General features: G+C 52.0%; 1 protein-coding gene across 8 annotated transcripts in view; it reads left to right on the top strand.

Annotated features, from left to right (window-relative positions):
• Nucleotides 1-13806, top strand: part of CASZ1 (castor zinc finger 1) — a 155044-nt gene that overhangs the window by 18925 nt on the left and 122313 nt on the right. Inside the window, exon 1 of one of the 8 annotated variants that reach the window (XM_049712438.1) lies at nucleotides 4970-6575. The exons of 6 other annotated variants lie outside the window; for them this stretch is intronic. The gene's annotated coding sequence lies outside the window, so the exon portion shown is untranslated. Of the gene's footprint in view, nucleotides 1-4969; nucleotides 6576-7145; nucleotides 8138-13806 lie in introns of those variants that run through there. One more of the 8 variants, XM_049712460.1, reaches the window with a different exon arrangement.

Raw genomic sequence — 13806 nt, forward strand, 5'->3', positions numbered from 1 at the left:
TTGTGGCTGCTAAGTTCTTAGGGACACTGCTTGACCAAATGCTGATTTCTCCATAATCAACACTTTAAATGAGCCCCCTCCCAGACCCCTTTCTTCTGAGATCCCAGTTTGGATCCCTTCTTTCCATCTCTCCCCATCCCTCCTTTTTCCGGCACAAGGAAGAGCTGAAACTGCCCCAGAATTAACTCTTGCAGGCCTTTGTATTATACTTGTGAGTTAGACCCCCTACCCCTTCCAACACATGTATAAGCGTGCCCGTGTGTGTGTGTGTGTAACACACACACACACACACTCTTCTCCATGGGCCAAACTACAGTAAAAAAAAATAGTTCTGGGGGGAAAATAGGGGAGAGCAGATGTGGCCCTGACAGGGCTAGCTGGGTTGTTTGCGGGTGGAGGTGGGGTTGGTGGCCTCTGGGAGGGACGTGTGTGTTTATTCCTGGACATTGCCCAGTGCCCTGTGTGCTAATGTGGATCTGAAAAGTCCCCTGCATTGTGCAGGCTCCTTTCCCCGTGAAAAGGCAATTGAGTCAGTGAGTTCCGAATGGATTGGAGCTGACAGTAAATGAAAATCTGGCAGTGGGTAGAAAACAAGCTCCCCCGCCCGTACCCCCCACCTAACACACACTCGCTCTGCCCTCCCTAAACTCCCAGTGCTTGTTTGGTTTTGAGAGGGGGTTTGAAAATAATTGTGATTCCTTTTGGTGTGTATCAACATCATCAGCCGGGGTTCTGCTGCAGCCTCCTGCCCCCTTCTCCAGGGATGGCCTAGCCCTCTCCCCCAGGTTGCTGTAACCCCACCCCACCCCAAACTCCCCTTCGCCTCCGTGGCTCCGCCAGCGATCCCGAACGAGTTAAGGGCTGAATCAACTCTAGACCCAGCTGTACATTTCACTCTGGGTTCCTGAATGAAGCGATGTGCTGTGCTCAGCACGATTGGAGACTGTCTGCCTCGGGTGGCCCACCCGGCCCCCACCCTGCTGGGCTCCACCAGCTTCCATGGACCTGCTGCTGGCAGCTGGGAAGCCGGTGGCCCATGCTGCAGGGATCTTGTCTGGTGCCCTCCCCACGGCCAGCCTCCCATCAGAGACGTGCTTTAATTTGAAAAGAAAAGGTGCACCATTTGGAGTTGGCATCATCCCTGGTTTGCAAGGGAGGCTTGCGATTTTGAGGGTTCGTACGTGCCATGGGCCCTGCCCCCCCATATTTTCCGTCTCCACCATGTCCACACCGGTACATCAGCCAAAAGATATTTATTTCTACCTGGCTCTTGCCAATGGTCCCATGTCCCTAGACCCCCCACCCCCCTGCCGATTAAACGTTACCAAGAGCGCCAGGGAGGAAAATACTGCCGCCTCGCAAGGGCTCCTCCAGTCACCCCATATTTGTAAAATGGCATCTCTTTAGCCTGTCTTCTCTCGGTGGAGGTGTGGCATCTCTCCTCTTCCTGGGGGGCAAGAGGCAAGGAGAAGCACTCATTCTGGCAGAATTCCAGCCTGCTCTTTGGGGTGTATGTATCCCCCCATGGCTGGGGATGCCCCTCAGGAGCCCCCTTCTGGAAAAGGCCTGGTGGAGTGTCGTTACTTTAGCAGCTGTGCTGGGAGAGGCCCCCATGCGGAGGCACCAGAGAACGGTGGTCAGATGCACAGGTTCAGATCCCTAGTCCCTCATTTATTAGTGCTGTGACTTCAGGCGCCTCCCTAAAGGCTAGTGCCTATAGTATGGTGTTCCTACAAGGATGAAATGAAATAATGCCGGTAAGGCCCTTGTCACAAGGCCTGGCACATGGTGACAAAGGGGGGCTATTATTGCTACTATTATGGTTACTGCTCCATCCTCCCCATCTGTCATCAGGAAGGCAGGAGGGGGGAGGGCTCAGGCCTGTCCCTGTGTTCGGGCTCCAGGACACCCTAGGCCAGGCTGGAGCCGCGGCCCAGTGGCTGTGGCCCCTGGAATTTTGCTGAAGCATGCTTGCCAAACCAGCAAACCAAACGTGTTGGTCCAGTACGGAGCCCTGGAGGAAGCAGGGAGGAGGCTTGCCATGCCCAGGGCTGGACTCTTGGATCCGAAAGGTGGCAGCCCCTGGGCTGGCCTGGCCTGCCTGGCCCAGGGAGGAACGGCCTCCCAGACACTGGCACCATCTTGCTTCTCTTTGGCCTCTCCTCAGAGTTGGGAGCGTGGCCCCTGCTCTCCCCCAGGTGCAGGTGGCCTTTGCAGCCTGGCACCTGTTCCTGGAGGGCGGCTGCCAGCAAAGGTGCAAACCCGGGGATCACCCTCTGTGTCCTCTGGGTCCTTTGCACGAGGCCTGTTTGCTCCCAGAGGGACTCGCCTGGGCAGTCCTGGGGGAGGGGGTCAGAGAGGGGCTCGTCCTCTCATCCCAGAGCCCCCTTCCTCGCCCTCCAGGTGTGAGTCACAGGAGAGCCAGGACCAGCATCCTCAGATCTGTGTGCTGGGACCTTGCTGGGGGATGGGGCAAGGGGAGACACGTGAAAGGATGAAGGATGTGGAGGGAGTTGGGCAGGAGGTAAAGCGTCCTGCTTTTGTCTCCAAGGGTCAGCAAGCAAGCTGAGTTGGTTTTACATTTTCATTTTATTAAAAGAGGAAGGAAATAGACATTTACCGAGCACCAACTATGTGTCAGATGCTGTGCTGTGACTTTCTGTGGGATTGAAGGACACAGGCAGCTAGTGGTCCGATCCCCATTGTCCCAATCAGGAAATAAGACTCAGAGAGGTTAAGTAATTTACCTGAGTTCACCCTGCTGGTTAAAGGAGAATCGGAGTTTGAATGCAGGTTGATATGACTCTGACACGCATGCTTTTCTCCTTACACTGGGAAAATACAACCATTATTTTAAATGGTTTTTGAAAATACATGAAAGGAAAAAAATTCACCCATAATGGAACTATGGTAACACCACTTCATTTAGTATTTAGTGTTTTTCCTTCCTGTGTTTTTTTCCTTTGGTGACTGTATGTGTGTGTGTGTGTGTGTGTGTGTGTGTGTGTGTGTGTATGTATGTCATATACATTTTGCATAATTATAATCATAAGAGAATATCATTTGGGTTGAGACCCAGGGTGAGATGGGAGGGTCTCCTGAGCTGGGGCCGCTGGAGAGTGATTGATTCTCGGCAAAATGGAAACCTGGTTTTGGCCCGGAGCCATCTTTTCGGTAATGAGGTTCCTGAAGTTGCACTGGAGAAAGCAAACTGGGTGAATGGGGTGGTGAAAAAGGCCCCAGTATTCCCTCCTGGGTTGGTTTTGCTCAGTTAAGCGGTAGAATTTTCCTTTTAACTCACTTCCTTCTTGCTTTTGACAAATGGGAATATTTGTACCATTTTCCCGAATGACCTCCTCTCCTTGGGGTAATGAGAAAATGAAAGTCTCTGCTAAGTGCTTTGAGATATTCAGATATAAAAATGGAGAGCCGAGTGTTGTCATGGGCCTTTTGCTGCCAGGGCGCTTTATAAAGAGGAAGAGCAGTTTGGGCGTGGGTGGGGGTGAAGGTCAGCGTGGGGATGAAGGCCATTGCTAGAAGCAGCATCTCTCTGGGCCCGGGGGCCCGGGCGTTCAGGGCCCCGCACAGGATGGGCAGGGTTTCAGTGGAGCTCCCTCCACCTTCCTCCAGGTACACACTCCAAGTCCAGGCCCCCACGGTCAAGGTGATCTGGATCACTCAGGCAAAGCCCCCACCTTGGTTCGAATCATGTGGATAAATGATCCAGTTCAAGGAGAGGTCTTCCCCGGCCCTCTTCTCCCCATCTCGCCTCATAGCGTCAGCCCAAGAATAACACGGCAGAAGAAATACTGTCACCTATGCAAGTAATGATCCTGCAGATGATTTCAAAACGTGGAAAAATGTTTATTGAGTGAGTGAAAAAACAAAACAACGCATTGAAGGCCAAGTATTGTGAACGCCATGATAGAAACTATATAAAAATCGCAAATGCGTATGGACAAAGCTTGCAAGGTAATCCTTCGAAATGAAGATGATAGAGTGAGGGTGATGGGACGACGATGATTTGTTTTTTATTTCACAACATTTTCTTTAAATTCCCCCCATGACTAAAACCCAACAAAGCCAACGTGTCGGCCCAGTAGGGGGCCCAGTAGGGAGCCCTGGGGAGGGCGAGGGGGCGGGACAGAGCCAGGCAAGAGGACGCCTGCACCCACGGCTGTGCCAGCCACAGAAACCTATGAGATCTCCAGAAGCCGAGGCGTATCGGTGACTCAGACCTTCGTGTTATGCTGTTCAACAATAGCTTTTGTCCTTTGCCCAAAACCCTAGGCCAGTGTATTAAAAAAATATATATATATAAAATTATGAGATAGTTTGTACTTTCCTTACCAGCCTGTGCCAGCTTCGGGTGCTTTATTTATTCAAGGTGGGGAGGCAGGGAAGGCGGGGTGGGGTGGGGGGCAGACAAAAAGGAAAAGAAAAACAAGGTAGAACTCGGACAAGGCCCAAGAAACGTTTGAGCCTCAGCAACAAACTTTCTTTTGTTTCCCCAGTGGGGAGAAAAAAATAAGGAGGAAAAAATGCAGAGGACCAGTTTGAACCGAATAAAACGTCTCACGTTTTGTGCGTGGGGTTGCCTCTTGTAGGGGGTTTTGCCTTTTGTTTGTGGAACATGAAAGCTACTTCGTGACACTCATCTCTGGGCTAGAACTTGATGGGGGTGGGAGTGGAGGGACCCAGGCAGAAAGGGCTGGAGCAAGGACAGCCAGGTTGGGCTCTGGTGAACATGAACATTTCACTTGGCTGTTCTAGCCAGTCCTGCCCAACTGCCAACAACCTTTGCCCTCACTTCCGGTTGGGTTTAAAAGAAGGTTCCGACCTCCTGGTGTCCCAGAAGCAACTCAGTGCTAGTATTCAGAATTTCATGTGAATCAGGGGTGAGGACAAGTTTGCCTTGTACCAGTTTGGACCAGAATGTTCCTCCCAGTGTCCATTGGAAGACATTTTAAGAATAAGATTTAGGAAGAAAGACCTCGGGAGGAGAGAGTTGGGAATGGGTGTGTGTGTGTGTGTAGTTGTGTGTGTGTGAATGATTGTACGTGCGGTTGCATGTGTTGTACATGTGTAAAATTGTGTGTGAGTGATTGTATATGGTTGTGTGTAAGATTGTGTGAGTGATTTGTGTGAATGGTTGTGTGAAATTTTATGAATGTGTGTGACTGTGTATGTGAGATGGATTGTGTGTGAGAGAGATTGAATGATCGTGTAAGTAATTATATGTGCGGTTGTGTGATTGTGATATGATTGTGGGTGATTGTGATTGTGTGTACGTGTGTCCCCTTTAGTCTTAATCACTTTTTCCCCCAGGAGTAATAGCCAGGCCAGGTAAAGTTTATGGGGGCTTACATCTATTTTTTCCCATATTACCTTTTCCCCATTCCCCAAACCAGTTGTCCTAGTGAACCTCTCAGGCAGCCCGGACCCTGGGCTGATTGGCAATTCTTTCTTCAGAATTAGTTCAAAGGATTTTGTAGGAATAATCCAGGGTCTTTGGCAACAGGGTGACCAGTAAGAGAAGGAGGCTTGTGGGTTAAAGGCAGAGTCACAGCGGTCTGAGGTGGCCTGGCCTGGAACTCAGATGCCCCAGTCTGAGACCCTGATGAGGATCCCAGCGCTGTCGGCCTTATTCCAGGGCTCCCGTCTGCCCTTGCCGAGGCCACCTCGGAAGCGGATTTGCTGTCAAACCTCCGAGGCTACGTGGGCTTTAATGTGACTTCCTGATCTTTCGGTCCCTGTGACCATTCCCGAGAAGGCAGCACAGGGATGACTGTGTTTGTTTTACAGATGAAGAAACTGAGGCCCAGAGAGGGGAGGTACCTTGTCTAAGATCACACAGCTAGTCAGTGACAGATTTGGAACCAGGACTGAGTCTTTGTGCCACTTGGAAACTTGGTCATCTCTCCCGATGGCTCAGGGCAAGACTGACCAGTCCCCAAGGACAAGGAATCCTGCTTGCGTCCACTTACGGGAAACAAAGGGACCCTCCTGGTGGGTCAGACGCTCTGTGGCTGTGGTTGGGTGACTGGTCTTCTGGTTTCAGGGACTGTCTCTGCTGAGGAACGTGTGCTGGACGGTGAGACAGGATGAGGGGGTTCTAGCCCCACCTCTGTCACCCACAAGCAGCCACTTCCCAAGACCTCAGCTTTGCAGTCTATGGCTAGAGTAAGAGCCTGGACCCAGCGGTTCCTCGCCCCTTCCTACTTTTGGACGGCGGAGCTTCCTGCCACGATCCAGAGTCCCCAGCTGCGCCATGCAGCAAACCGCCTCCCACAACCTGTCCAACCAGAGATGCCAGTTTTCCCAGGGCTCCCGTGAGCTAGCTCCCTGCCCCTTTCTTGTGCCGGGGACAGTCTTTACAGGAGCATCAAGCAATGCCCCTGGCCCATGCCCTGTGCACCTGCTTACTTAACTGCATGTCTGAATGTGGCTCGTGTCAGAGCCCTTTGGTTTGAGTACTCAGAGGCCGAGACGTGCGAAAATTAAGAGCGGGGGAGAGAAGTGGTACCCTGTGACAAGAGGCAGCTGTGGTGAAAGGGGCAGGCGCCATGCCCGGGGTGAGCACCATCTGGGCGGGAGGCCTGGCTTCCAGCTGTGGTGGCTCCGGAAGGGCAGAGCCTGGGAGGGATGATTTTGAAGCCACTACTATGGAGATTAAGGGGATGAGAATGTAAATCTCAAGTAAAAAGGTAATTGAATGTAATAGCAAACACTGCTCGCTCTATGTTAATTTTAGCTCTTCCCCTGGATACAAGGCGCTGTATTAGTGTTTTATTACCATTTTGTTTGCACTAATAAAATAGTAAAATTTATTTCAAGGAAGTTGAAGGATGGTTTTACAATGCAAATTTGAAGAAATTGGACTTTTCATTTATGCCTCTGCTATTTTATACCCTGACGGGTGTAAATTAGCTACAGGGACCGAGCAGACCCCACTGATGGTGACTTGGGAGGCGGGAGCCCCGGCAGAGGTTCCAGACTAGCTTAGGGCGTAAAGCAGAATGCCCCGCAGAGAGGCTGGGGGGACATGGGGGGTATGACTGGGGGGGACGGGGTGGTGGGTGAGGGTGTGTCAGGCATGAGTGACAATGGTTGTCAGCAGACACGTCACACACTGAGCCTGCAGGGAGACACACGTGGCCTCAGACCTCAGGGCTGTGTCTTTCCTCTGTGCCCTTTGGCCCCCTTCCTGTCTTGACATTGAGCCTCAGTTAACCTGGTGAACCCCCAAGGGGTACTGAGCAACTTCTTTCCTCTGCTACTCAAAAGGAGGGGTAGTCCAGTCCCCACAACACCCTTTTTGAAGGGGCTGCAGGTTTAGGGGAGCCATGGGAATGTGAAAGAAAGACACTGAGCCTAAAAAGAGCCAGGGAAAGGGACCCAGGCCAGACATCAGTCTAGCAGAGACTCCCCGGCACAGTCCCCTTCTCCATTCTTCTTTCTGACCTGGGCATACTTGAGAAACTGGACGAAGGATGTTTTCAATAAGCCAGCATTTCTTCAAGTTGGACCAAATGGTAGTGTCCATGAACAAAAAAGGCTAGAGGACTGAATTTTTTTAAAAAAAAAAACAAGTTGTCTGAATTTTAGGGAACTGGATAATAGCACAGGAAGGTGGAGAAGGGAAGGAAAGGGATGATGAGAGAGATTCATTTTGAGTTTTGGGTAGAGAATTCAGGTTGGTTCTTGTTTTATCCAAACCGGTTTGTTTATCTCTGAAAAATTATCAGCAGCAATGGCCCAAAGCGCTGCATTGGGGGACCAGCTTCCAAAGGGTAGGGATCCGAACAAGTGTTCTAATGTCTGGCGAGGGCTGTAGCTTGTATTGCCCTGGGTTCTCTGGCTGGCTGCCTGGTGCGGGGGAAACGGCGAGCCAGTGACACTGGTTCCCAGCCCCAGCCCTAGGTCTTGTGGGGTTTTTCTCTATGTGTTTTCGCTCCTTGTTCGAGAGTGATGTGTGTGTGTGTGTCTGTGTGTGTGTGTCTGTGTGTGTGTGCGCGCATGAATGCGCATGTGTGTTTAATGCAAAGATTCAAACTGTTGATACTGGCAAGGCCAGAGTTGAAAAACTGGAGCGGAAATGGCGGCAGAAGACACTTGAGGCTTCCCTTGACTGCAGGTGGTGTGAGCTCTGGGTGTTAGCATTTGGCTCTTGGACTGCAGGGAACTTGGCACTGGGGCAGGGGAGGGTGGGCACAGGCTCCCAGCCTCTCCTGGTGGCTCCTCGAGGGCCTGCAGGCTCGCATTTGGAGCAGAGGGGTCTGCACTGACTTGGGTGGTGGGAAGTGTCTGAGGGTCAGGCCGGCCTCCAGCAGCAGGGCCAGCGTTCCGTGTGATTGTGTTTGGAGTAGAAAAGTTCTCCATCTGGGGCTCTTGGATCAAGGTGCTATGGAAGGCATTTCTTGGGGTCATGGGGTTTAGAGGATATTCAGAAGGCAAGGGACTCCAAACCTGGACCCATAACAGGCCAGGAACCTCTTCCTTCCCGCTGCTGGGAACACGGGAGGCCCTGTGGTTCTGAGGGGGCAGAGAGGGAGGGCCAGTGCTGGTGGAGATGGCCAGGACAGCTTTGAGAGTGTTGCTGAAAGAAACCAGAGATGAAAACATTTAAAAGTGGTGCATCTTTTAGCTTTGGAAATGGTTCCCGATTCTCTGAGAGCAGGGAGAGTGCATCAGGCAGGGGGGTTACACTTCAGGTAGATTTCAATCCAAAACTGTAATTACATCAAGGAGCAGATGGAAATGGGAAAAGAGGATTAGTGGCGTGGCCTGGTGGGCCTGGTGGTAGGGGTGGCAGGCTTGACCTCTGTGCTTGGATCACAGCAAAGGTGGTTTGCCCCGGACGACCCCGGGGAACAGCCTGGCTACCTCTTCTCTTCTGGTCTACTCTTCACTCTCCCTGAGCCATCTCTGGAGAGCCGGGTCCCCTCTGAGTAGCTCAGGGCTGCTTCCCACCCTCCCTGCTTCTTCTCAATGCCTGTTGTCACGTGTCAGCTCCAGCCTGGAGTAGAAGGAAGCGCCATTCTGATTGATGTGACATTCTTTTCGGCATGGGGTATATGTGTGCGTGTGCTGGGGAGGGGGTGACCCTAAAGGATACCAGCGGATTGCTCTCATGGGTGGCCAGTGAACCCTGGAAGCTAGGCCCCCACTTGCTGCTTTGTCCTGTTTGGTTTGGAGGAGCCTGTGGCCTGGGTTTCTCCTTTAGGTGGGAGAAAAGGCTGCCAGAACTCTTAGGTCTTTGACCCACAAGGCTCTGACTCTGCCTCTCATCCTGCTGAGCCCCCTGGGGTGTGACGGTGGCATTCCCAAGTACTGTGAACCCCCAGCTCACCTTTCTCTTCTCCCTGCCCCCCTGCCTTGCACCTGTCAGCTGTTTCATTGACTGTCTGGCTTGGCTGCCATCCATCCTATCCTCCCAGGCCAGCTCCTCCCTCCCTCCACCCCTCAGGCCTACACTGCCCCCCTTCCTGTCTCTGCCCACGTCTGTCTCTACCTGCCCGTCGCCGGCACACCTGAGAATCCGAGGCTGCCTAACGGAGTGTGGGGATGCTTCAGGGTGTTTACCAGACAGCCGGGATAAGGTATTAAATCCTGTTGCTGTCTTCCCAGGGCCAGGTTCCTCAGATGGTTTTCCAAATTCCTAATCTCAGTGCCCACATCCCTGCCCGGCCCCTGTTTGATGGGAGCCTTCCTTTCCGATTGAAGCTGAACCGAACAGGATCTGTCGTGAGGTTGGGTCTGGGTTCCCACCGGGGCGTGATGACATGGAGGTCCAGCCCCTTCCTCCCTGGAGGAAGGAGGTTCTTCCTTCCTCTCCTCCCTCCTTTCTTTGGGAATCTTAGGGAGTAGGAGTCAGGATTCTGCCACCAGGTGTTCTAGAGCCTTCTTGAGTGCCCCCCTCCCCTACCAGTGTGGTCATGAGGCAGGAGCAGGTAAATGACAGCCCTTCCTGAGCCCAGCGTTACAGTTCTTCCTGCTCGAAATAAAAATAGCCAGGGTGGGGTTTTGCCCACGGTACTGAACACCCTGACTTGCCCCAGAAGAGAGTCTGCAAAGCAAACCTGTTTCTCCACGGTGTCTCTGCGCTGTTTTGGGAGTGCTAAGAAGGAGGCGTGCTCCTGTCCGGTGCTCTGGGTGGACACCTGTCCTCATTAAGCTGGCCTGGCCTCTGGGGTGACAGGAGGGCTCAAATGTGCCCCAGTGAACAGCGACACTGAGGCTCCCCGTGGTATCCACTTGTGATGATGGGCAGAAGCAGCTTCCGGGGGTCTTCCCTTCTCTAGGACATCTGAGGCTTGTCTACCCTTCCTGGGATGGAGCAGGGAACTCTGTCCCCATCCTCAGCCTTCTCTCCCAGAAATTAGACCGAAAGAGGCAAATTAGCCTCCTTCACTGCCCCCTATCCCCCAAGCTGGGAACTTTCTGTGAGGGGTAGAGCACCCTTCAGGGGGTGCTTGGGACTGGTGGATGTGTCCTTGCTCTGAGCTGCCATGTGACCTGGACAGACCTTTCTAGTTTCGGCTTCTTTTTCTCTGGCGCTGTGTTCCCTCTTCCTTTTCCCTCCCGTGCCACCTCTCCTCCTTGCTCCAGGCAACCAGAGGTCTCTTGGGTTTCACAACACCGGGAGCTTCCCTCTCTCTCCAGGTCTCTATTCCTGCTCAGGCTCCAGGTGGCCGGCGACTCCACCCTCTTCCTGTTGCCTTGGCACTCAGCACTGCACTGGGCTTTCTTCCGTCTCCCTTCCCGAGCTTAGGGCACTGACAGGAGCAGAGGGATCTCTGGGACCCAGCAGAGCGGGGTTTGGCAGCAGTGAAGCAGGGCTGGGGCCAGAGCAAGGGGCACAGCGGCAGACTTCGCGCTGGGTCCTCAGCTAGGAGCCTATCAAGGCTTCTTCCGTGCTCATACAAGCCGGGGCTCCTGTAAGAGTCCCGGGTGCCAGGGTTCCTGGTGTTATTTCAGGGTATTCTTTTTCTAATATGTGTTGGGCAAGGACTAAGAAGTGGAGTAGAAAAAAAGGAGGGCAAAGAAAATCTGGAAGATGACATTTGCCACGAGGATGAGAAGGAGGAGGAGGGGTGGGGGAAGAGGTGAAATTAATTCATTAGCAAAACGTGTTTACTGGTTTTGCTTAGGCACCTCCATTTTAAAAGTCTACGTTTACAATAAGTCGCTAATTAAAATACAAAATTAAGCACCAGCTATGGTTTTTTTTCCCCTTACACTTTAACTGCATGATCTTTTGTGATGTAATTTCTGGAAACACCCAGTGTGCCTCACAGGGCTGACTGTTTGATAAACTAGAAGCACCTGAAACCAACCCCCCAAAATAAATATATAAATCCAGGGGGAACCTAAGGTAGATTGGAAATGACAGAGAACTGCAGACAGCACGGAACCAAAAATCCATAATAATAATAATAATAAAAACCTTCTAAGTAAGGACATTTATCCTGCCTACCCCGAAACCAGAACAATCTGTGCATCTCAGGGAAAATAAAAAGCTGAAATGGAAACCAGATCAAGTGGGGTAATGGCTCCCTGTCCCCCACCCTCCAGGTTAGGGCTATGGAAAAAAAGCAAAAACAACTCAGAATCCTCCCTGATTCCATTTCTAGCTGGGCTCAGTACTTGCTGGGCCTTTTTCTTTCATCATGGACTTTTCAAGGGGAGTTTCTTTTTTTTAAAAATAAATTTATTTATTTATTTTTGGTTGTGTTGGGTGTTCGTTGCTGCACACGCGCTTTCTCTGGTTGCGGTGAGTGGGGGCTACTCTTCGCTGCAGTATGCGGGCTTCTCATTGTGGTGGCTTCTCTTGTTGCGGAGCCCAGGCTCTAGGTGTGCAGGCTTCAGTAGTTGTGGTGCGCGGGCTCAGTAGTTGTGGCTCGTGGGCTCCAGAGCGCAGGCTCAGTAGTTGTGGCTCACAGGCTTAGTTGCTCCGCAGCATGTGGGATCTTCCTGGACCGGGGCTCGAACCCATGTCCCCTGCATTGGCAGGCGGATTCTAAACCACTGCGCCATCAGGGAAATCCCAAAGGGAATTTCTTCATCCCCCTTGTTCTGAACCAAGATGCAGTTCTAAGAGTGGGTGAATGGGGGCAATGACTGTCCCCCCTTGGGAAAAACAAGCGTCTCCGTGCCCACCGAGGGCAGACAGCATGTCCCAGGCTTGGTTGCTGGCCGAGCTCCTGGCTGTTCTAGAAGGTAGTGGGAAAGGGTGGTCCATGGTAAGAATGGTGTGTGTTGCCTTTTGCAGACAGCCCCATGGCCTGCTGCCTTCTTTAAGATGCAGACCTGGGTCATGATTGCAAAACTGCTGAGAAACCTGTCAGGAACTGACTCCAGGGTGGGGCTGGAAGGAAACTGGATCCCACTGGCAGCCTGGCTGCTGGAGGATCCTAGGCCCAGCATTGTCTGTGGGCCCGAGACCTCCTGAGTACCGGGCATCTGGGCAATAGGAGGGTCAGGGACAGAGGGGACCTGCGACCACACTGCCTTCTCCTTTCTCTGATCAAAAGCTAGAGGCCCAGCTGGCCAGGGGCCCCAGGAATCCCTTCATAAACTTCCCTCCTGGGGAGAAAGGATTTGCCTCTTTTTAAGGTCTTTTTTTAAAAAACTTGTTTTTCCTGATTGTAAGTCATGCTCATGGCTCATTGGAAAATACAAAAAACTGTGAAGAAAATAATTTTTAAACATGTAGTGTAGTTAAAAGTACAGGTTAGGTGAACAGAGTGACCTGGGTTTGAGCCCCAGCTTTGTCCCCCAGCGCTGTGACTCTGGGTAAGTTACTTAACATTGCTCAACCTCAGTTTCTTCATCTATAAAGTGGGGATAACGATCGTATGTATCTTGGAGGGTGGTGAGGATTCAGTGTGATGACCCATATGAAATATTGAGCACTGAGCCTGACACACAGCATACTTGAACAATTAACTATTTCTGTTATTGTAGTTAATAATGATTGTTCTACTGCCTTGGATAATAGGCTTTTAAATTTTTTATTAAGAATTTTTTTTTACATCGATGAAATTCTCTCTCTAAACCTGTGCTGTCCAATACAGTAGCCTCTAGGCACATGTGGCCATTTAAACTAAAATTAAAGAAAATTAAAAATTCAGCTCCACAGTCACACCTGCCACATTTCGAGTGCTGCATAGCCACACACGGCCAGTGGCTACCGTACTGGATAGCGTCGAAAGTTCTACTGGACAGCATTCTAAACGATAGAGTCATACGAGTTCTGTCTCCCCAGCTTCCTGCTTTCTGTACCTGTCTGTTAATGGCTGCATAGTGGTCCACGATATGGCTGAGTCACACTTCTTATTGGTTTCAGTCTTTGTTCCTGGGATGTTGGAGCATCCTCTGGGCTCTGATTGGGCCCTCTGGGGTCGCCCCTTCCGGCACTGGTGATGTGCCGCTCTCTGATTGGTGTCAGGCAGAAAGGCATTCTGGGAGGAGCAGGGCCTCACCTGCTGATTGGCTCCCAGTGGTGGCGCCAGGGCAAGGGGCGGGGCTCTGTTTTCCCCCAGTGGGCCCTGTCAGAGCAGGAGGGGGCTGCCCCCCTCAGCCCCCCGTGCGTCCCCTCAGGCTGGCTCATCCACACCCTTCACCTCACAGGGCAGAGACCAGGGAGAGGAGGGACGTGCTCGAGGTAGTAATAAGGAGTAATCATGATCCGTCGCCACTGACTCGAGGGTCCCAGGTGTTCCTAGGAGCACCCCCTGGGAACCCCCCAGGAGCGGGTGGCCTTTCTTGGTGGGGAGCGAATGCCATGGTCGGAGCTGGCCT

Source organism: Orcinus orca, chromosome 1 (genome assembly GCF_937001465.1).
Source record: "Orcinus orca chromosome 1, mOrcOrc1.1, whole genome shotgun sequence".
Taxonomy (NCBI): domain Eukaryota; kingdom Metazoa; phylum Chordata; class Mammalia; order Artiodactyla; family Delphinidae; genus Orcinus; species Orcinus orca.